Consider the following 21,700-nt stretch of genomic DNA (forward strand, 5'->3'; position numbering starts at 1 on the left):
TCTTCTTTATATTATATTGGATTACATACAACTTTACAGTATATTACATTGCTTTTTCAGAAGGGAATGCCATGCATGTTGAGATTTTTTTTTTTTAATAGTGATCACCACCATGATCAGATTAAGTTTTCAACCTCTTAATGCCATTATAATGGCTCAACACATGATTTTGGCAGGTGGTGGGGGACACATATTCAAGCTGTAAAGAGTGATCTGTTTGAAAATAATTTGGGGTGCCAGTCTCTGGGACCTATGCTCATTTGTTCTTTCTCTTTTCTTTTTCTATCAGGACCAGTATGTTTTCCTCAATCAGTGTGTGTTGGATATTATTAGATCCCAGAAAGACTCAAAAGTAGATCTTATCTACCAGAACACAACAGCAATGACAATCTATGAAAACCTTGCGCCAGTGACCACATTTGGAAAGACAAATGGTTACATTGCCTAATTCCAAAGGAAAAGCTTTCTGGAGTTACCTAGACCGTCACACCCACAGCAAAGGAAAATGCCCCGATGTTGACATGTTCTTCTATGTCTAATATCTTAATTCTCTGTTCCGTTTTGTTAGAACTAATTTGAGGGCATGAAGCCGCACATGTAAAACGTGACAAATGAGAAGCTGGGGCGATCTGGGGCTGTGGATGGGTGGTGGGCAAATCAACTGTGTTCTTGAGTACTGATGGGATGGTTCTCTTGTTCTCTCTCTCTCTCTCTCTTTTTTTTTTTTTCTTTTTTGGAGAATGGTGGAAAATCAGGAAAAATGATCTATGATTTTTTTTTTCTTTTTCAAAGCAGGTTCTTTTTGAAAAAAGACTATTTTATATGATTCACTTGCTAAAGCCAGGATTGTGTTGGGTTGAATATATTTTCAGTATCAGAGGTCTATTTTTACCTACTGTATCTTGGAATCTAGCTGATGGAAAATACCTAATTGTGGGTAATGATCGTGCAGGGAGGGGTATGTGGTGCCTCTTCCAAGTGAGTTTTCTATTTGAACATGTGCCTTTTCTGAATTATGCTTCCACAGGCAAAACTCAGTAGATATCTATATTTTTGTATTGAATCTCATAATTGGAATATACAGACTATTTAAACAGTAGTTTAGCATCAGAGGTTTGCCTTCTCAGTAACATTCCTGTTCTCATTTGATTAGAGGAGGCCTCTTTGTTGCCCACCCCCACTTCTCCACCTGCCATACACTTGTGCTCCATTTTTTTCCTTCCCGTGCCCCTTCCAGTTTTCTCCAAAGACTCTTCTGTTGGCCCCATTTTCAGCCCATTGATTGGGTGAGAATGGAAAACTAAATATCACCTTGCGAATTTCTGTAGGTGAGGTGGCAGAAGCAGGGGATTCCTACAGTGATGTAAATCCTTTTCTCATCCCTGTTTATCCTTTTTCTCATTTCTGTATTTGGTGAGTAGGATTATTTAAAGGTGCAATATGTGATTTTAGTGATTCATGATGCTCTAGGTTTTTAGTAACGTTTTACTCAGGTTGGCATTTTATGTGTGTCTGTGTGTCTGTGTATACATGTGTGTGTTTTTAAAAATGTGGCAATCTGTGAACACTTCAGTGTGAACTCAGTATCAGATTAATCCCTCCTCCCCCAGAGTCACTGGCTTTTGTCCCTCTCTGCAGTGACATGTCAGTATCTACTGTATATATATATACTAAACTTCTCTTACAACAGTCATTCCTATGAAGTGAGGTGTACAAAGTTTGAATTTGTATCAAAGATGTAATTATTTTTAAAACCTCTTTTCACTATACTGCTGCTGTAATTACTTTGATTTTTTTTAAATGTAGATTAATTTTTTTTTTTTTTTTTTGCGCTTCAGGTATGAATCCACCAAGAATTTCAGAATTTAATGTGGATTTATTTTATTGGTACATTATCTGTAAACTTCTCAAGGCATTAACATGAAAGAATTTCTTTCTTTTTATTGTATACTGTGGCTCAGGTTATTTTTGAAGTTTTGAGTTTATCCTCCAATAGGCAATGAAGTATTCAAGGTCTTATGAAGGAATAAGCAGGCCCCTGGAGTCCTGTGGCCGCTTTCCGCAGCCATGCACCCTGCTGTACACTTCAGACAGACGGGTCCTGATGCAAGCAGGGACTGGGGTCTGCCGTGAGCACCCAGGACCTCACTGTGGACTTCTGGGAGCCCGTCTCGTTGCTGCCATGCTCCTCACCTCATCGGCACTTTGAAAACTGACTGGACATGTTCATAGGTATTTTAGGGTTAAAAAGGTGAACCACGATGTGCTTAAAGCCCTCGATGTGGTTCAGAGGTTTAGTGCTGTACGTCTTTTGTCCCCCTTTCCCTTTGAGGTACTGAAAGGATTAAAAGGAAATTAAAAGGAGAGATCATGGTGGTGTCATGTTTTGGGGAGAAGCTTACTTCTCAAATGGAAATTGCACTTTCTGCTGAATCCTTTGCATTTGTTGGTAGTATACAGTTCATTCTATTCAGGCCCTTAAAGGAGTGAGTTGGCCAGGGGAGGCCAGGGGAGGCCAGGTTCGGCCTTCTCGACTCACTTTCAGAGGGGGCCTCAGCTCTGCAGGTTTGAATCAGGGAAGCCAGGCCATCCCTGAGGTTCTGGGGGAAGCTGGACTTATGTGGATTGCTCCCACACCATCACACTGTCGGCCCCTGACTCACAGATCTTGGAAAGACCCATAACACCGTCCCTGTGCAGGCAGCAGTTGTGAGGGCCCCACCACCTCTCTCGGGTTGATCTGAAGCCATTGTGATGAGTGTCTGAATGTCAAATCCTGTGCGGCTCCTAAGCCCTACCTTGCCTGCATAACTGCTTGGAGAAGTCAGAGGAAAGGACTTGCCCATAAAAATGTCCTTTAAAAGATTATCCATATTGTATGAAAACGGAAAACCCAGAAAGCCTTCTCCTTTCTGCCTGGAACGAACTTGGGAAGTGGTTGGCAGTCATCGTTCCCAATCTTGGGAAGAAGGCTGTGCTGGAGAGGTCTGGGGTCCCATATGGGCAGGTCCCACAAGGGTCACATGCTTCTCTGCATCCTGAAGAGGGCTGCAGATGTGGCCGGGGGCTGGTGACGGTATGTACAGCGCAGGGATCGAAAAGGGAAGATTAATGTGTAAATATAAAGGACACACAGGCTGGGGGTCAGAAGCAAGAGGAAGGTGCTTCTGAGTTCCTGCCCCAAACTCTCCCAGGAACGAAGAACTAAAATGTGAAGAGTCCAGTGGAATCAAGGGAATGGCGTGAGCTCTCCTGCTCGGCATTTGACGGTTACATCTGGAAAAGCAACTGGATTGGGATTCGCTGTCAAAGAAAGGGCTAGAGATTAGGACGTTTGGGCCATCGATGTCTTCTCCCAAGGTCAAGGACTTTTTGCCTACAGAGGTGAATCTGGTGACGATTGGCACTGGTAGGAAATGTTACTTGGCGTCTTTCCACTGTGGCCATGGAGTGACCTCCAGCCAGACTGGCATAATGGACTTCACTGTGTTTGTGCTTTGTTAAGTCAGAGTCTCTGGGCTCTGGGGGTTGGGGGGTGGGAGGCAGGGCCAACTATGCAGCTGATTCTATTTGGTTTTCATCTGGGATGAAGAAGCCTGGATCTTTCTGAAATGCTTGATTGCATTTGTTGAGCTAAATAAGTCTTGGTGACTGATGTTGATTTGCCTCAAAAATCCAAGTTCTGAGTTTTCAGACTACTGTGTAGCAGTTGTGTGTTTAACATACTGTATGTAGCTTTTTCTCCCCTTGGGGGCACATATGAATAGGATGTGTTGATGTGGACTCTAAACTGTAATTTTCTTGTAACTATTTTGGAATGATGCATATTTCTAATGTTTGTTATACTTGTACAGAGTATTGCTGTTGGTTGCTTTTTTTTTTTTTTTAAGGAAAAAAAATCGCCTGAAAAATTTTTTTAAAAAGACTTACAAATACCAAATATAAAAATTGTCAGCACATTATATCTTTGCTTTTGTTTTCCTTAGTTTATGTCTATATGATTTACCAAGCAGGTTGCTGGCTTGCATTCAACTGGGGCATCCTTAAACAAAAACACATTTCCCTTGGGATTTTCCACATTCTGTTTGTTTTCTCAAGCTGTTGTAACAAGGACCACAGACTGGATGTTTTCTGTTTGTTTATTTGTTTTAAGTTTTTGCCATAGGGCAGTGCACTTGCCAGAGAGAAACAAAATGAGAAATCTGCCCTGCCCACCCAAAGGGACAGCTATGCCACAGACCTTTCTCCTCCATTCTCCTCCTGGGATTTTGGACATGCACACACACATGCCCAGGTGACTTTCAAGTTGCTGGGTCCAGGACTCAAACTGCAGACGGCCACCAATGCCTTAACCACCATGCAGCCTGCTGGCCCCCAGACTGGGTGGTTTAAACAAAAGAGATTTACTTTCTTACAGTTATGGGGCTGGAACTCAGATCATTGGGTAGGCCAGGATGGTTTCTTCTGAGGCTTCCTGCCTTAGCTGGTCAATGGCTGTTTTTCCCCATGTCTTCGCATGGTTTTCCTCTGCACGTGTCTGTCTCGTCTCTTCTTATAAGGACAAATAATATTGGATTAGGGCCTCACTCTAATGACCTAATATAAATTTTTTAAAACTTCTTTAAAGACACTCTTCAAATACTGGGTTGTTGGAAAGTCATGATGCATTTTTGCATAGAAAAACATAGAAAAATACATTATGACTTTTCCAATGATCCAATACATAGTCTGAGGTACTAGGGGTTAGTACTTATGTATATGAATTTTGGGGAACATGGTACAGCTCACAGCTGAACACACCCAGGGTGAGTTAGTGAAGAGCAGGCTTAGAAGACGTGGCCAGGCGATCTTCAGATATGCGTGTGTTCTCAAAGCGTTGGGTGTGTGAGTCTGCAGGTGAACACTTGCATCATGCAGGCCTTAGGGAAGTCTTGGGAGTTTTAACTTTTTTTTTCTTTATTTCTTCTGTGAGTGACACACACACACACACACACACACACACACACACGCAGAGATACAGCACCCCTAACAGGACCCCAATGTGGCAATTGCTCCCCAGCCCCAGCCAGCCTGCACCACGGACATGCCTACTATACCCAGGGAGGCTTCTGAACACAAACTGACAACTATCCCATGTGATGTCACCTTGCAGAACGTTGCATTTCACTGCTGTGCCACTGTCCAGCCTCAGAAGGTTTTTTGTTGATGGGTTTAGGGAATCTTGAATTATTGGGATATGAATGCAATGAGAACAAGAGATGAGAGGGAGAGAGAGAGAGAGAAATGCCCTCACTAGAGTCTCAGTGATCACTCCCTCAAGCCCTGGACCTTCCCAGCCAGTCAGGATCATGGGCACGTGCCCTCAGCATGCACTGGTGGAGCAGGATACCAAACACACAATATCCCATATGGATCCAGCATTGCTGGGGCAGCAAATTACTGCTGTGCCATAAGCCAGCCCCAAAGCCGTCCATTTCTTAACACAGACAATTATGAAGAGAACCTGATGTATCTAGCATGCGAGATAAAACAAGAAAACCAAAAATTTTGCCTATAGTAGTACTCTATTCTAGAGACCTTTGCTAAAGATTATGTTTGTTTTTTTTTGGAGAGGTTTTTGCTATAGGGTGCGTGCGCTCGCCAGACAGACAGAAAGCGAGAAATCACCCCCCGGGGGGATGGCCACGTCGCAGTCCCTTCTCCTCCATTCTCTTCTCGGGATCTTGGGCACGCACGCACATGCGCCCGGTGTGAGTTTAAGTCACCAGGTCCGGGACTTGAACCACGGTTGACTACATGGGAGTCCAGCGACATAGCCATTACGCTAACTGCTGGTCCCAAGATTATGTTGTTTTGAGACAAGGCTTGGGTAGGGGAAAGGTATCCATAGTTTTTCTGTTTTGATTCAGGCCAAAGATGCCCCAGAAGTCTTTCACACACACTATTGGTTTGGAGGAAGCATAGGGATTCAAGAAACCTTCACACTCTCTCGCTGACCTGTTATCTGCATACGTCAAAACAACAAAACAGGTTAAACTGCCAAATGGTACAACAGTTGCGTGTCTTTGGCCTAGCACTTAGTTTGATTAAAAACTCCCAGGTATAGCCTAGAAGCAGAGGTATCATGGGAAGAAAAATCCAGGGGATCATCTGTGGTCTTGTAAAATGAAGACTTGGGACCATTAGGTGGTATAGTGGTTAAGGCACTGGACTCCCACATGGTTGACTACAGTTCACGTCCTGTACCCAGCAGTTCGAAATGTGTGTGTACGTGCCCAAAATCCCTAGAAGAGAATAGGAGGGGAGTGATTTCTTGCTTTCTGTTTCTCTGGCGGGCGCATGTGTCCTATAGCAAAAACAAAAACAAAAAAACAAAAAAAAAATCAAACAAAACAAAAAAAAATAAAGGTTAGATAAGAAAAGCAATTCACAGAACTATAAATAGGGACTAACCCCATTAAAATACTTAAATAGATGCATAGAGGAAAAGACAACTTTAGGATAATGTAATGGTATTACAAGTGGCTTTTAAATTTGTACTTGCCTGTATTTTCTAACTTTGTCCAGTGAATATGGAAGTAAGTACTGTGACCTTAGCATGTTTTCTCTCCTTGCCTTAAAAAAATAAAAGCTACAATATCGGGACCAGCAGTTGTCGTAATGGCTATGTCACTGAACTCACATGTAGTCAACCATGGTTTGGGTCCCAGACCTGGCAGCTTAAACTCACACCAGGTGCATGTGCGTGTGTGCCCAAAATCCCGAGAGGCGAATGGAGAAGGGGTTGTGGCGTGGCCATCCCCCCTGGGGGGTGGTTTCTCACTTTCTGTCTGTCTTTCTCTCTCTCTCTCTCTGTCTTTCTGGTGAGCACATGCGCCCTATGGCTAGCAAATAACCTCTCCAAAATAAGGAAGGAAAAAAAAAGCTACAACATATTTTAAAATGCATTAGTCAAGTTTTACAAAATTCTTTAAAATGAGCGTGGACCCAAGGGTGTTTTTGCAAGCACTCTCTGTTGCTAGCACTATTCTAGAAATGAAGTTAAGTTCTTGGATGTTAGATTCTGGGCTGTGGTGCTGTAGGAAGCCGGGGTTTACCCTTTTGCTCCTGGCAAAGTGTGATCTGCAAGGGTCAAGGGCCTCGGCATCCGAGGAGGAGCAGGGAGAATGGAGAAGACAGTTCTCCCAACTCTCCTGGGGCTTCACAGCTTCCTTTGGATGAACATGGAGGACCTTTGTGGTTGCTGGAGAAAATCGTGAAATTCTGGGCTTTATCAGTTACATGCTGTCATGGTCGCCTTCACCTTAGGCAGGCCAGCTGGAGGCAGAAGTTTTGGATGCTGCCACTTGATGGCGCCAGACAACTGAGTTGAGGAAGCAATCCTTGGCAGGCCCTGAGAGGCAATGGAGGAAAATAAGATTGAAAAAGGAACAGGGAGGTTGTTAAGGGAAGTCTAAAAATTAATACTAGGGCCAAGTAAATGCTCTTTCCAGCAATTGGTAGCTTTCTTCTTAAAATGTATTGCATAATATGGCTATGGTTTGAATATGTCCCTCCAAAATTTGTGTATTGAAATCTGGTGAGCCATTTTCTAGTGGTGTTGAGGATGGACACTTAATCTGATTACAGTGTTGAAAGTAGGGCCTTTGGAAGTGACAGGCACCAGGGTAGGGCTCCCCTCACCCCCACGATTGGATACTCACAGGTTTATAAGGAGACATGGATATTGACACTCTGCTGTGTTCAGGCTCTTGCCAGGTGATGCCCTCTGGCATGTTATTCAACAGCAAAAAGATCTTCACCTTGTGTGCCCCCTTGACCTTTGACCTACAAAGCCATGAGCTAAATAAACCTCTATTCTTACAAATCACTCAGGTTCAGGAATTCAGTTATTAAGTAACAGTGGACTAGTACAATGATCAAAGGGGTTGGCCCCATAACCTAATGATTAAAGAAGCTGGATCTGACATGGCTGACTATGGTCTGGATCCTAGCCCCAGCAGCTTGAAAAACATGGACCAGCTGGTGGCCCGGTAGTTAAGGTGACTGGAATCTACATGGCTGACTGTGTGTGATTCAAGACCTAGACCAAGTAGCTTGAAAAATATGCCAGGCACGTGTGTGTGTGTATGTGTGTGTGTCCAAAATCCTGATAGGAGGGAGAAATGAAGGAGAAGGGATTGAGCAGCGACCATTCCCCATGAGGGATAACTTCTCACATTCTCTCTCTCTGTCTCTTCAGGGAGAGCTCGTCCCCTCAGGCAATTTAAAAAAAAAAAAGAAAAAAAAATATGCCAGATACGTGTGTGTGTGTGCCCCAAATCCTGACAAGATGGAGAAATGGAGAAGGAGTTCAGTGTCTCATTGGGGGGTGCTTCCCCAACATCTGTCTCACTGCATATTATGAAAAAAAATACAAAGCAACCTGCACCAAAGTAAATTTGTGCTTAAAAATAAAAGTTTTCTTCTACACATGAACATGACAAAGAGAGAGACAGCAACAGAGAGCTAGCACCCCCCACAGGGTCTTGACCCTTGCAGACCACACTTGACCAGGAGGGAAAGGGTAGCTCCAGGCTTCCTCCAGCTCCACAGCCAGAATCTTCTGTTATTTGACATTCCATTCTCGGAAGGAGAAAATAACTGGCGTTCACGGAGTACCCACTATGGGCTGGGCACCTTGCATATGTTTCGTCAGTCTTAGGTAGATCTTGCCAAGGCATCCAAAATGTGCACTGCTGCTCAGTCATCGGTGACAGGCTAGCTCTTGTTTGCTCAGAGCTGATGTCACCTTGCTCTTAAGCCCCTGTGTCACTGACGGCAAGGGCTGGGGAGACCATAAACTTGTCAATTACAGGTAATTCAGCATCTTGCTTAAAAAAAGTTTTGTTTGTTTTTAGGTGAACTCAGGTTCTTTGGGATAAATGCTCCGCGTTGGAAATTTCTCTGCTTACCTCATTTGTCTTTCTAAGATGGAGGCTGGTTGTGGGGGAGCTCTGTTTTCCCCTGGTGGTGGGCGAGGGACCTTCTGGTCTTCAGGCTCTCGTGTGGCTTTAAGAGCTTCTTGCTGATGTGTCCTGCCCTGCTGGCCTCTAGGCGTCATCTCTGTCATTGAATCTGATGGAGATGACATTGGTTCCCCCTGGCCAAGCATTGGTAGCAACTGGCCATGGCTGGTTGTTACTTTTGTCTTGAGGTCTCTGTGGCTCAGGGCTGCTGCCCTGTCCCAGCCTCTGGCCTAGTGGTCCATATGCCTTTGCAGCATTTCTGCACACCCGGGGGTGAGGGCACACGTGAAGTCCTGTTGCTCCTGCACATTGCCCCAGTGTAGCTCTCCCTGTAGAGTTCTGCTCCTACTTGCTGTGCTGGGCACCAGGGTGAAGCTCCTATCTGGATGTTCGCAGAATCTTTTTCAGCTCTATCTAAAGTTTCTACCTGACTTTTTATTGCTGAGCTCCCACTCTCCTGCCTTTAGGTCAAGGGGCAAGAGGATGGGGTACTGGGATTCTTGTCAGGAGCCAGGCAGTGTCCTTAGGGACTCATCCATATGGATATCTCCCGCCCTCTGGCTTCGCTTCAGTGAGAGCCTCTTCATTTTCTCTGAAATATCCTGTGTTTTCTCTTGCTATATAAAATTGCCTGCTTGGCCTCCGAGCTTTAGTCTTTTTATTATTTTAATTTTTTTTGAGAGTGTTTTTTTTTTTTTTTTTTTCTGTAGGGCGCATGCGCTCACCAGAAGGACAGAGAGAGACAGAGAGACAGAGTTCCCCTCCAGGGAAGATGGCCATGCCGCAATCCCTTTTCCTCCATTCTCCTCTCAGGATCTTGGGCACGCACACATATGCGCCCAGCGTGAGTTTAAGCCACCGGGTCCGGGACTCAAACCGTGGTCAGCTACATGAGAGTCCAGTGACATAGCCATTATACTAACTGCTCGTCTCTAGTCTTTTTATTTTTAATAATTTTTAATTTAATTTTTTTTTTATGAGCAATGGGAGAGGGGAGAGGAGAGAGAGGGGAGAGAGAGAGAGAAACAGAGTGATAAAGAGAGGCATTTTTGGACAGGTTCTAGCCATGTGACCCTCCTGTCCCAGTCTTCCAGTTAGCTAAGATTACAGGTGTGTGCACCATGCCTGGCCTGTTTAGGTTGGTTCAGGAACCAAACTTGGGCCTCTCATGTAGTCCCAATCTTGGGCAATGGCACTCTCCAGCTTGTGCCACCTCATTTGGGTTTAACCTTTACTTTTTTTTTTTTTTTTTAAGTTTATTTATGTATTTCTTCTGAGAGAGAGTGAGGCAGTCCCCATTAGAGTCTTTACATCCCCAGGCTCTCAGCCAGCTCTGGCTTAGTCAGGGAGGTCTCTGGACTTGAAACAGGAACTTTCCTATGTGAGATTGCCTCTCAGAGTGTCATGTTTTACCGCTGCCCCACTGTCTGGCCTCCCAAGCTTTACTCCTGATATGCAATTTTTGGAATTTAGAAATCTCTGTTTCTCCTTCCACTATACTTGACTTTACAGATTATGTTCACATAAGGGTTTCAAAATGTCTATTTTAATAGATGAAACCTAACAAGAACATTTTATACTCAACATCTGCCCTTCACACAAAATATCAAAATCTCGTTTGTTGGGGATGAGCAGAAGGGGAAAGCATATTGGTTTAGTGGTAAATTACAACAGTGATTCATCTCTCTCAGCCCCTGTATTATCCTTAATAGGAAAATGGAAATAATTAGTATCATGCCAAAGCCATGCAGCTAGTGAATGGCAAGCCTGGGAATTCAGCCTGTTCCTTTTGGCTCAAAAGTCAGACTCTGCCCATGATGCCACCCTATCTTTGCAACAGAGTTGCTCATTGTCTTTTGCTTTTAGAGGCTGACATTTCTCAATTTAGTGCAGGTGGGCAGGGGCAGGAGACCTGGGGTGCATGGGAGCAGGGAGCAGAGAAGTTGGGAGGTGTGGCAAGAGGGCTGAATGGGGTAAAGGATGCCCTAGGACAGAGGCGAAGTGGAGAAGAGAAATGTAAAAGTATATAAGGGATTCGTGTACATGGAATGAAAAAGCTTCAGGTGTTGATGGGCCCACTTGTGTCCTGGCTGACCACCTGCTAGATGAACTCCTGTCGGGAAGTCATTCATAACTTGAATGTCTAATTCTTCATTTGTAAAATGAGTATCATGATAAGATTCACTCATTTAGATAATGTGTGCAAAATTCAAGATTATTTGTTGGCTACTTTATGTAGACAGAGGCAGAAAGTTTCCTTGAAGTAAGCATCTTTGTCCTGAGAAGTTAACTGAGTGCTGTGATGAATAGTGTAGCTGTATCGAGTATAGGCACCCATTCTGCTTTCCAGCAACCAAGCAAAAATGCCTGTCTTCCCGGCATGCACAATTTTCACACAGAACAGGGGATTTTCAGGAAAGAAAGGGGATGAGACCTCAACTTTTGGTCTCTGATTATTGCAATTAAGAAAACTTATTTTGGTAGTTCAAGGTGACCTAGACCATGACCCACTTATTAAATATTTAATGTAAATATTTAATATTAAGACTACTAAAAGCCCTAAGAGGGATCTTACCTTGAGGGAAAGGGTACATATATTGGTGATGTCAGTTCAGCGATGGCGTTTGAATGGGAGTCTTGGTTTGACATGGCAGATGCCTAGAGCTGAAGCCCCTTTGAATTCAACCATCCCAGACTACTGTGCTTTGAATAGCAAAAGCGGAGTCTGTAGATATGAATACGGAGAACATGAACTCAAGTATGGAGACTAATTATTGCATGGCAGGGGCCCAGACCACAGCAGCATCACTGCAGCCATGGGTAGTAGACCCCTGCCCTCCAAATGTAAAAGTATACAGAGTGTTCAGGGTACATGGAGTAGAAAAGCTCATCATGTAAGACCAATTATCTGGTAATGGCTGAAAACAATGACGGGTCAGGTTTTAAATGTCCTCTCTTCCCACATGGCTTTGGAACCTTGAATCTTTTCAACTGAATGTTTCTTAGACATTCTTGGACAATTTGGGATGGGAATAGGGATAGGTATTACATGACAGATAATGAACTTCCTGCTAATAAGGTTGGTGAAGCCTAGAGCTGATAGTTGGGTAAATAAAAATGTGATTTGGGCTGGTTCTGTACCAGATCGTATGTGGCTGACTGTAGTTTGAGTACGGGACCTCATGGTTTGAGAAACACATCGGGTATGTGCGAGTGAGTGCCCCAAATCATGAGATAATGGAGGACAAGGGATTCCAGTGTGACCATTTTCTATGGGAAATGCTTTTTGTTCTCTGTTTCTCTGAGCACATGCATCCTCTAGAAAAAAAAAAAAAAGTGATCTAATTTATATTTTCCAGATGCTGAAATAGATTGTATGCGTTGGAGTAAACTAACTCCTGTTATAGCAGACAACCCCCAGGTATCAATGCCTTAACCCTCATGCCACAGCTTCATGTGGCTGGCAGCCATTTGTTCAAGCACCTAGGCCACTAGAGATTCTACGATTTAAAAAAAAAAATTTCCTCTTAGGGCACATGTACTCACTGGAGACAGAGAGAGAGAGAAAGTGAGAAATCACCCCTGGGGGGATGGCCATGCCACAATCCTTTTTCCTTCATTCTCCTCTTGGGATTATGGGCATGCATGCACACACACACACACACACACACACACACACAGACACACACACACAGTGTGATATTCAAGCAGTCGGGGTCTGGAACTCAAACCACAACCCGCAAAGTTGGCCAAATAGGATCCAGTGCCTTAATCACCATGCCACCTGCTGGCCCAGAAGTCCTATGACCTTTAACGCAAACCTGTCAGGATCACCTGGCGGATGAGGAAGAGGAAGTTGAAGACAGTTGTGTAGGAGGTTTTTATGGGCCTGGATTGTAAGTGATGGCTGTCGCTTTTGTCCATTAGCCACTGGTAGGGAAATAGCATTCAGCTATTTCAGGAAGAAAGCTGTGGGTGTTGATGGGCACTGGCACTCTCTGCCACGTCAGCCAGGGCACTGGATAGAGTGCTTAGCACAGTGCCCAGCACGTAGTAGGGCAGTGTGGCATCCTCGGATGGCAGTGCCCTACTCCTTCCAGAGTGACCTGTCTGATAAAGGAGGAAACAGGAAATAAGTGGATTCTGTTTTCCTGCATTGACACAGGGAACCGACTCTTCTAAGTATGTTGTTCTGAACCTCCCATGGGTGCTGGTAAGATGGTGGCTCTTGGTTTGGGTCCACAGTGTGGTTATGAGAGGAGCCTGGAGCCCTAAGTCCTGGCTCATCAGTGATTAGCACATGTAGTGGGATGTGCTCTTCAGCCTCCAGTTGTGCCTTTAATTGCATACCTGGAGCTCTTGGGAATCTCAAGGTGGAAAAAGAAGTTCCTAGTTCCAAAGGACCTCTAGGGGAGAACATTAATTTGTTTCTTTGCAAACTTTTTCTAGCTTTTCACCTCAGCTCCTTAGGGTATAATTAATTGCCAAAGGCTGGCACCATGCCATAAAGCATGGCATAAGCTCAGAGGGCAGAGGGCCAAGTGATCATCAAACTCGCAAAACAGAACACTAATTGGCTTTCTTTCTGGCCTAAATGATTACCGTGGTAGCAGAGAACATTTTCTATTAAATTCAAAGAAGCCAAAATCTGAGTTGTGGAGGATAGTAGAAACAACTAAATAAATGGATTTTATCAATAAGTATATTTTATGCCTATGATATTACATCATGCATATTGTTTTGCAATTAAAAAAAATCTAACAATATGTTTCTTTCAATGTCAATACATGTAGATGGATTCATCCTTTTAATTATTTCATAGTATTTTATTTTATACATGTTACAAAATGTGTGTGTGTGTGTGTGTGTGTATGAGTGTGTGTGTAGAGCAATCTTAAGACTGAGCTGGTGATACTCTGTCCCATCATTGGTCCATGTACATCCCCTCTTGTTTCTTTTATCTTCATTCTCTTCCTATCCTTCATGTACTCCTATTCTATTCCTTCATTTACTACTGTCCCTTGAAAGTAGGCAATGTTCTATTGTGCATAGGTGGGCATTTTGGGCGTACATTATAAACAGTGCTTAATGTTATAATCAATGCCACAGTGTCTTTCTTTGTATGGATCTCTCTGCCCATTTACCATATTGCTTTTGGAGAGGTAACCAGAAGAATTGCTAGGTCACTGAGATGCATATGCTGCATTTTAAAGGAAGAGGGCCAAATTACCCTGCCAAACAACTAAGTTAAGTTAGAATAGGCAATGACAGTGGATGGTCCAGTAAGCTCCAAGGGCTTAAGCATTGTCAGGTTACATTTCTGACTTGTGTCAGGGTGGTGGGTGGCTGTTCTCTACATTGTCATTCAGGGACATCTTTGATGGCCTCAGCGTTATCTGCATCCAGGCTTTGGAAGAGGAAGGGCATAGTACATCTATGGGAGGCTGCCATGGTCAGACCTGAAAGTGGCTCATGTCGCTTCTCATAGTCTATCAGGGAAAACTTATTTACGTGCACTCCTGACTGCACTAGAGGCCAATAGTATGGTCATATGGTATGCCCAAAGGAGGAGAAAGCAGGTTTTGGTGGACAGTTAGTGGTCTCTGCCCCAGTTACTAACTTACACTTCTACCAACAATGTATGATGATACCATTGTCCCACACTGTACCAAGAAGAACATTATCAGCCTTACTCCATTTTTGCCAAACATTTTTAGAACTATGAAAACAGTGTATTTTAAAGCCATATGTATTTTCCTAACTACTAGGTTTTTTTTTTTTTTTACATTTTATTTATTTTTGGAGAGGTTCTTGCTATAGGCCGTGTGCGTTTGCCAGAAAGACAGAGAGAGAGAGAGAGACAGAGAGAGAAAGCGAGAAATCACCACCCAGGGGGAGATGGCCACGCCACAATCCCTTCTCCATTCTCCTCTTGGGATCTTGGGCACGCACACATATGCACCTGGCATGAGTTTAAGACACGGGGTTTGGGACTTAAACTGCAGCTGACTACATGGAAGTCCAGTGACATAGCTATTACACCATGTGCTAGTCCTCATTTTATTTTATTTTATTTTTTTGAGAGGTTTTTGCTACAGGGCATGTGTGCTTGCCAGAAAGAGAGAGACAGAGAGACAGGAAGCGAGCAATCACCCCCCAGGGGGATGGCCATGGCATAATCCCTTCTCCTTCATTCTCTTTTTGGGATCTTGGGCACATACGCAAATAAGCCGGGCATGAGTTTAGGTCACCAGGTCTGGGACTTGAACCATAGTCTACTACATGGGAGTCCAGTGACATAGCCATTACCCCAACTGCTGGTTCCTTATTTATTTATTTTTTATAATTTTTAAATTGCATTTTCTTCTATGAGTTATCTTTCCATAAGCTTTGTTGTTGAAGTTATTCTTAATGATTTATAGAAAATATATAGTATGGCCCATAATTCCTTATTATTTTTGCTGATTTAGGTTCATCTTGGTTATATAAACTTCAGAGTTTCATGCCCTCCAAATGGCCCTTGGATTAGGCTATTGGTCTTGCAGACTCTGTGTTAGGGCCATCTCACCGTTGTGGATCTTATGGAAGAGGCCTTGACTCTCAATGTAGTCAGCCCCTACCCCCCACAGTGGATTAGTCAGAACTTGTGGACACTTCCTTGCCAATAGATCTATACATTTTAATTACTATTTTGCTGGTTTTTGTACCTATTTATTGATACTTCCCTAATTATTTTCTATTGTCAGAGAATGTATGCTCTTTAGAGAGAGAGAGAGAAGGAAAGAGGAGAGAGAGAGAGAGAGAGAGAGAGAGAAGCCAAAATCTGAGTTGTGGAGGATAGTAGAAACAACTAAATAAATGGATTTTATCAATAAGTATATTTTATGCCTATGATATTACATCATGCATATTGTTTTGCAATTAAAAAAAATCTAACAATATGTTTCTTTCAATGTCAATACATGTAGATGGATTCATCCTTTTAATTATTTCATAGTATTTTATTTTATACATGTTACAAAATGTGTGTGTGTGTGTGTGTGTGTATGAGTGTGTGTGTAGAGCAATCTTAAGACTGAGCTGGTGATACTCTGTCCCATCATTGGTCCATGTACATCCCCTCTTGTTTCTTTTATCTTCATTCTCTTCCTATCCTTCATGTACTCCTATTCTATTCCTTCATTTACTACTGTCCCTTGAAAGTAGGCAATGTTCTATTGTGCATAGGTGGGCATTTTGGGCGTACATTATAAACAGTGCTTAATGTTATAATCAATGCCACAGTGTCTTTCTTTGTATGGATCTCTCTGCCCATTTACCATATTGCTTTTGGAGAGGTAACCAGAAGAATTGCTAGGTCACTGAGATGCATATGCTGCATTTTAAAGGAAGAGGGCCAAATTACCCTGCCAAACAACTAAGTTAAGTTAGAATAGGCAATGACAGTGGATGGTCCAGTAAGCTCCAAGGGCTTAAGCATTGTCAGGTTACATTTCTGACTTGTGTCAGGGTGGTGGGTGGCTGTTCTCTACATTGTCATTCAGGGACATCTTTGATGGCCTCAGCGTTATCTGCATCCAGGCTTTGGAAGAGGAAGGGCATAGTACATCTATGGGAGGCTGCCATGGTCAGACCTGAAAGTGGCTCATGTCGCTTCTCATAGTCTATCAGGGAAAACTTATTTACGTGCACTCCTGACTGCACTAGAGGCCAATAGTATGGTCATATGGTATGCCCAAAGGAGGAGAAAGCAGGTTTTGGTGGACAGTTAGTGGTCTCTGCCCCAGTTACTAACTTACACTTCTACCAACAATGTATGATGATACCATTGTCCCACACTGTACCAAGAAGAACATTATCAGCCTTACTCCATTTTTGCCAAACATTTTTAGAACTATGAAAACAGTGTATTTTAAAGCCATATGTATTTTCCTAACTACTAGGTTTTTTTTTTTTTTTACATTTTATTTATTTTTGGAGAGGTTCTTGCTATAGGCCGTGTGCGTTTGCCAGAAAGACAGAGAGAGAGAGAGACAGAGAGAGAAAGCGAGAAATCACCACCCAGGGGGAGATGGCCACGCCACAATCCCTTCTCCATTCTCCTCTTGGGATCTTGGGCACGCACACATATGCACCTGGCATGAGTTTAAGACACGGGGTTTGGGACTTAAACTGCAGCTGACTACATGGAAGTCCAGTGACATAGCTATTACACCATGTGCTAGTCCTCATTTTATTTTATTTTATTTTTTTGAGAGGTTTTTGCTACAGGGCATGTGTGCTTGCCAGAAAGAGAGAGACAGAGAGACAGGAAGCGAGCAATCACCCCCCAGGGGGATGGCCATGGCATAATCCCTTCTCCTTCATTCTCTTTTTGGGATCTTGGGCACATACGCAAATAAGCCGGGCATGAGTTTAGGTCACCAGGTCTGGGACTTGAACCATAGTCTACTACATGGGAGTCCAGTGACATAGCCATTACCCCAACTGCTGGTTCCTTATTTATTTATTTTTTATAATTTTTAAATTGCATTTTCTTCTATGAGTTATCTTTCCATAAGCTTTGTTGTTGAAGTTATTCTTAATGATTTATAGAAAATATATAGTATGGCCCATAATTCCTTATTATTTTTGCTGATTTAGGTTCATCTTGGTTATATAAACTTCAGAGTTTCATGCCCTCCAAATGGCCCTTGGATTAGGCTATTGGTCTTGCAGACTCTGTGTTAGGGCCATCTCACCGTTGTGGATCTTATGGAAGAGGCCTTGACTCTCAATGTAGTCAGCCCCTACCCCCCACAGTGGATTAGTCAGAACTTGTGGACACTTCCTTGCCAATAGATCTATACATTTTAATTACTATTTTGCTGGTTTTTGTACCTATTTATTGATACTTCCCTAATTATTTTCTATTGTCAGAGAATGTATGCTCTTTAGAGAGAGAGAGAGAAGGAAAGAGGAGAGAGAGAGAGAGAGAGAGAGAGAGAGTGAGAGAGAGAGCTTGGTCATACCAAAATCCTTTCTCCATTTCATTGGAATTTTGGGCATACATGCATACACATACAGCATGTTTTTCAAGCCATCAGGGCTGGGATTTCAACCACAGTCAGCCATGTTGGCTTTGGCTTTCTTAATCACTGTGCCATGAAACTGGCCCCTACTTCTCTAATTTTAATATTTTTTAGTATGTTTTCATATTAATTTCTAGCATTTTGCAATTAAAAATAAAGTTCATGAAGGCAGAACTTCCAAAATAGCTGAGTAAGTAGCTTATAAAAATCTATCTCCAAGAAGTAATGATAAAACTGGGAAAAATTGTCAAAAATGAAGATTCAAAGATTCTCGGTACTGACCAAAAATCATATGACAAATTGGGAAGTGTCTATTTCAAAACTAGCTCATCTTTGGGAAAAACCATGGAAATGTGAAGCTGACCCCATTCCCTCACTTTGTAGATCCTTGGTGCAGAAGTTCTATCAGGGCAGAGCAGCAGGAAGTAGGAATGGCTGCTCCACTGCTGGGAAGAGCTGATTTCATGTGGCTCGTACTGAGGAAAATGTGCCATGGCCATAGTTAAAAACTTTAGAGATCTAGGGCCAGCTGGTGGTGTGGTTAAGGCTGCTGGATTCCACATGGCTGAGTGTCCTGGACCTGGAAGTCTGAGAGTCACGCAAGTGCATGTGAATGTGCACACAGGGTCCTGAGAGAAGAATGGAGGAGAAGGAATTGTGGCAGGGCCTTCACCCAGGGGTTGCTTTCTCACCTTCCTTTTCTCTCTCTGGCAAGTACATGCGCCCTACAGCAAAAAATGAAAAACAAACACACAAACAGAAAACCACAAACAAATAAACAACAATAAGAGACCTTGGGCCGAGCCATAGTGCAAGACTTAAACACTGAATTAGGAGCCAGATCCCACATGACTCATCACTGTTTGAATCCTGGCCTGGTGACTTGAAAAACACACTGGGCACATGTGCATACATGCCCCAAATTCTGATGGGTTGAAGCAGTCAAAGAAGTTCTCCTCAGAATAAAGAGCAGTGAATGAGTGAAAAGTCGATCTGGATACAGAGAGTGCTCAGGACAGTCCACCCTTGAACATTTTAGTATCTACTTTTGTTTCCATTTTGTGTAAAAATTTACATCCTCTGCACAGAGGCTTAGTCACGTTCTGTGGGATGCCGTCAATTTAATTAGTATTCTAAAACATTAGCTACTACCATGCTCTTGATATAAGGTGGTGGGAAAAAAGGGAGGATAGAAATAATCAGTGTAAAACAATTGCTACAGTCCTGGCTTCTGTAGTTGGTTAATAAGTAGAAATAATATCTATAGGCAGTACTGCCCTTACGCACAGGCTAGTGGGGCACCTAGTCCAGGCCCTGGAGGTTTTGTACTTTTGAGCACTTTCCTTAAGATGTTCTATGTCCCCATACAGTGCTTGAAAGAAGCCAGGATCAATGTCTTTACTTCCCAAGAGAGAAAAAGAGAAAAATTATTCATTCAGCACTGTTTAGATTCCTTGGGTATCAACGATGAGAGGCTTTAAGGGTGCTATGCAGCCAGATTTTTTTAAGAAGTGTGGTGTACTTTAAATAATATGTGAGTTGGAATAAAATGATCTGGTTCTAGTTCCTGGCTAATTCGCAACTTCTGTGAGCCTCAGTGTTCTCACTGGTAACATGGGATCTTGAAGTTCCTGTGAGGTTGCTTGACTAGTGTCTTACTTACAGTGGGCTCTTGAGCTCCAAATGAACAAACATTTACTCTATGAATGAATAAATAAATAAATAATTAAAACAATCAGTTGATTATGTGTGAAGAGTATCGCTAATAGGCAAGTATTAAATAAATGTGTAGGATTGGTATTTGTCACAGGGCTCTCCTCTAAGATTTATTTCTTTTCATGGAATCCACGGCTAGTATAAATGACATGACTGAGTCAGTCATCACTGGCCTTTTCCAGGATCCAGAGGTACAGAGAATGTCCTTTCTGGCCTTCCTTCCTGTGCTCCTGGCCACGATGGTGAGCAATGGAGTCATTGTTCTGATGCTTGGCATCAGTAAGAGTTTGCGTTTCTTTTGTACTTCCTTAGCTGCTCTTCCTTGGTGGTGGAGATCAGTTACTCCTCCACTGTGGTCCTTAAATTCATTGTGGACCTACTTGCCAAGATTAAAACCACCTCCCTGCAGGGTGTTCTGGCTCAGATAGTCTACCTCTAGTTCTTTGGGGTTGCTATGATCCTCTTGCTTGTGGTAATAATTTTTAAAAATTATTTTATTTAACTTTATTTATTTATTTATTTATTTATTTATTTATTTTAATTCGACCAGAGAGGGACAGAGAGGGAGAAAGTGAGAAAGCAAGCCACCAGGTCCGGGACTCGAACCGTGGTCCGCCATGTGGGAGTCCAACACCCTTAACCACCATGCCACTTGCCAGCCCCACTTGTGGTGATAATTTTTTATCACTATGCAAGTGTCTCTGATAGATGAACAGTATGAACTGTCAACTGTGACACCTTATGGATGGTGGTTTCTGGCTTTGAGGGTTTTCACTCCCTAAATTAGCTTCTCATCACCACTGAATTGCCCTTCTGTGGCCCCGATGTGATTGAGCACTACTTCTGCGACCTCCATCCCTTATTAAAGCTTGCTTGCACTGACACCTTGGTAGAGAAGGTTATTGTGTGGGCCAACAGTGGCTTAATTGCTCCGTGTTCCTTTCTCATCTTAGTGTCCTCCTATATCGTCATCCCATAAACTTGAGGAACCATTCTGCAGAGTGGGCCCAATGTTCTTTTCACTGGTAAGATTCAGCAAGATACCTGCCTTCTGTCTTCACATCCTGGTGGTTATCCTGTTTTTTTTTTGACTCCATCTTCTATATGGCTCTCTTCTACCTTTCTGAAGGTGAATCCATGGTTGTGTTCTACACGGTCATCATCCCTTGTGGAACTCCATCGTCTACACATTCAGAAATGTAGAGCTGAGAATTACCATGAGGAGACTGTAGGGCAAAAAGGAGAACTAAGAGATGGAGTAAAAGGAGAGGTCAGATATGGGAGAGTGATAAAGGTGTACACCTGTTTATCCTTGAAGTGGATTCTAATTTCAGTGGAACACCAAAGAACGGCAAAAACATATACATGGACTTAATGTTCCTGCTGCTGTGATTCTCCCTGTAATCAAAGGCCCCCTGGTATCTGAGTATAATGTTCCTATCTGAAATGACTTTACCTTTCTTTTCCATATGACAAAACTCTATACATCCTGTAAGACCTAAAATGATCTGTCTTATCCTGCCTTTTCTGACTTCTTTCCTGGTGAGTTAAATGTGTACCCATTTTCATGGTCATTTTTACATACCTTTATCATTGCCTTCTCACTTTAATTAAAATTATTTTGTATGTATTTTTTTTCTCCTTAGACTGTTAGCTCTCAAGGGTGATCTATCCATCGTCTCTTCTCTGCATCTCTAAATATTGTGCACATAGCTGATATTCCATAAATACTGGTTGAATAAACAGCCCTTTAGGCCTGTGCACAATCCTTGCTATATCAACTCTTAGGGATTCTTCTTGAACACTATCATGGTGGGGATCATGTCTCCTTCATGAACAAATTTAAAAAAAATTATTTGTTCATGCATACAGTCTGTGCTTGGGGGAGAGACAGAGCAAAGCTAT

The 21,700-nt window shown here is 42.8% G+C and overlaps 1 pseudogene; it reads left to right on the forward strand.

The window, feature by feature from the left end:
* The first annotated feature begins 11,756 nt into the window (after positions 1-11,756).
* LOC102470881 (olfactory receptor 4B1-like) lies at positions 11,757-20,824 on the forward strand (annotated as a pseudogene).
* Positions 20,825-21,700: the final 876 nt, after the last annotated feature.

This window comes from Tupaia chinensis, unplaced genomic scaffold (assembly GCF_000334495.1).
Source record: "Tupaia chinensis unplaced genomic scaffold, TupChi_1.0 Scaffold149104_1, whole genome shotgun sequence".
NCBI classification, from domain to species: domain Eukaryota; kingdom Metazoa; phylum Chordata; class Mammalia; order Scandentia; family Tupaiidae; genus Tupaia; species Tupaia belangeri.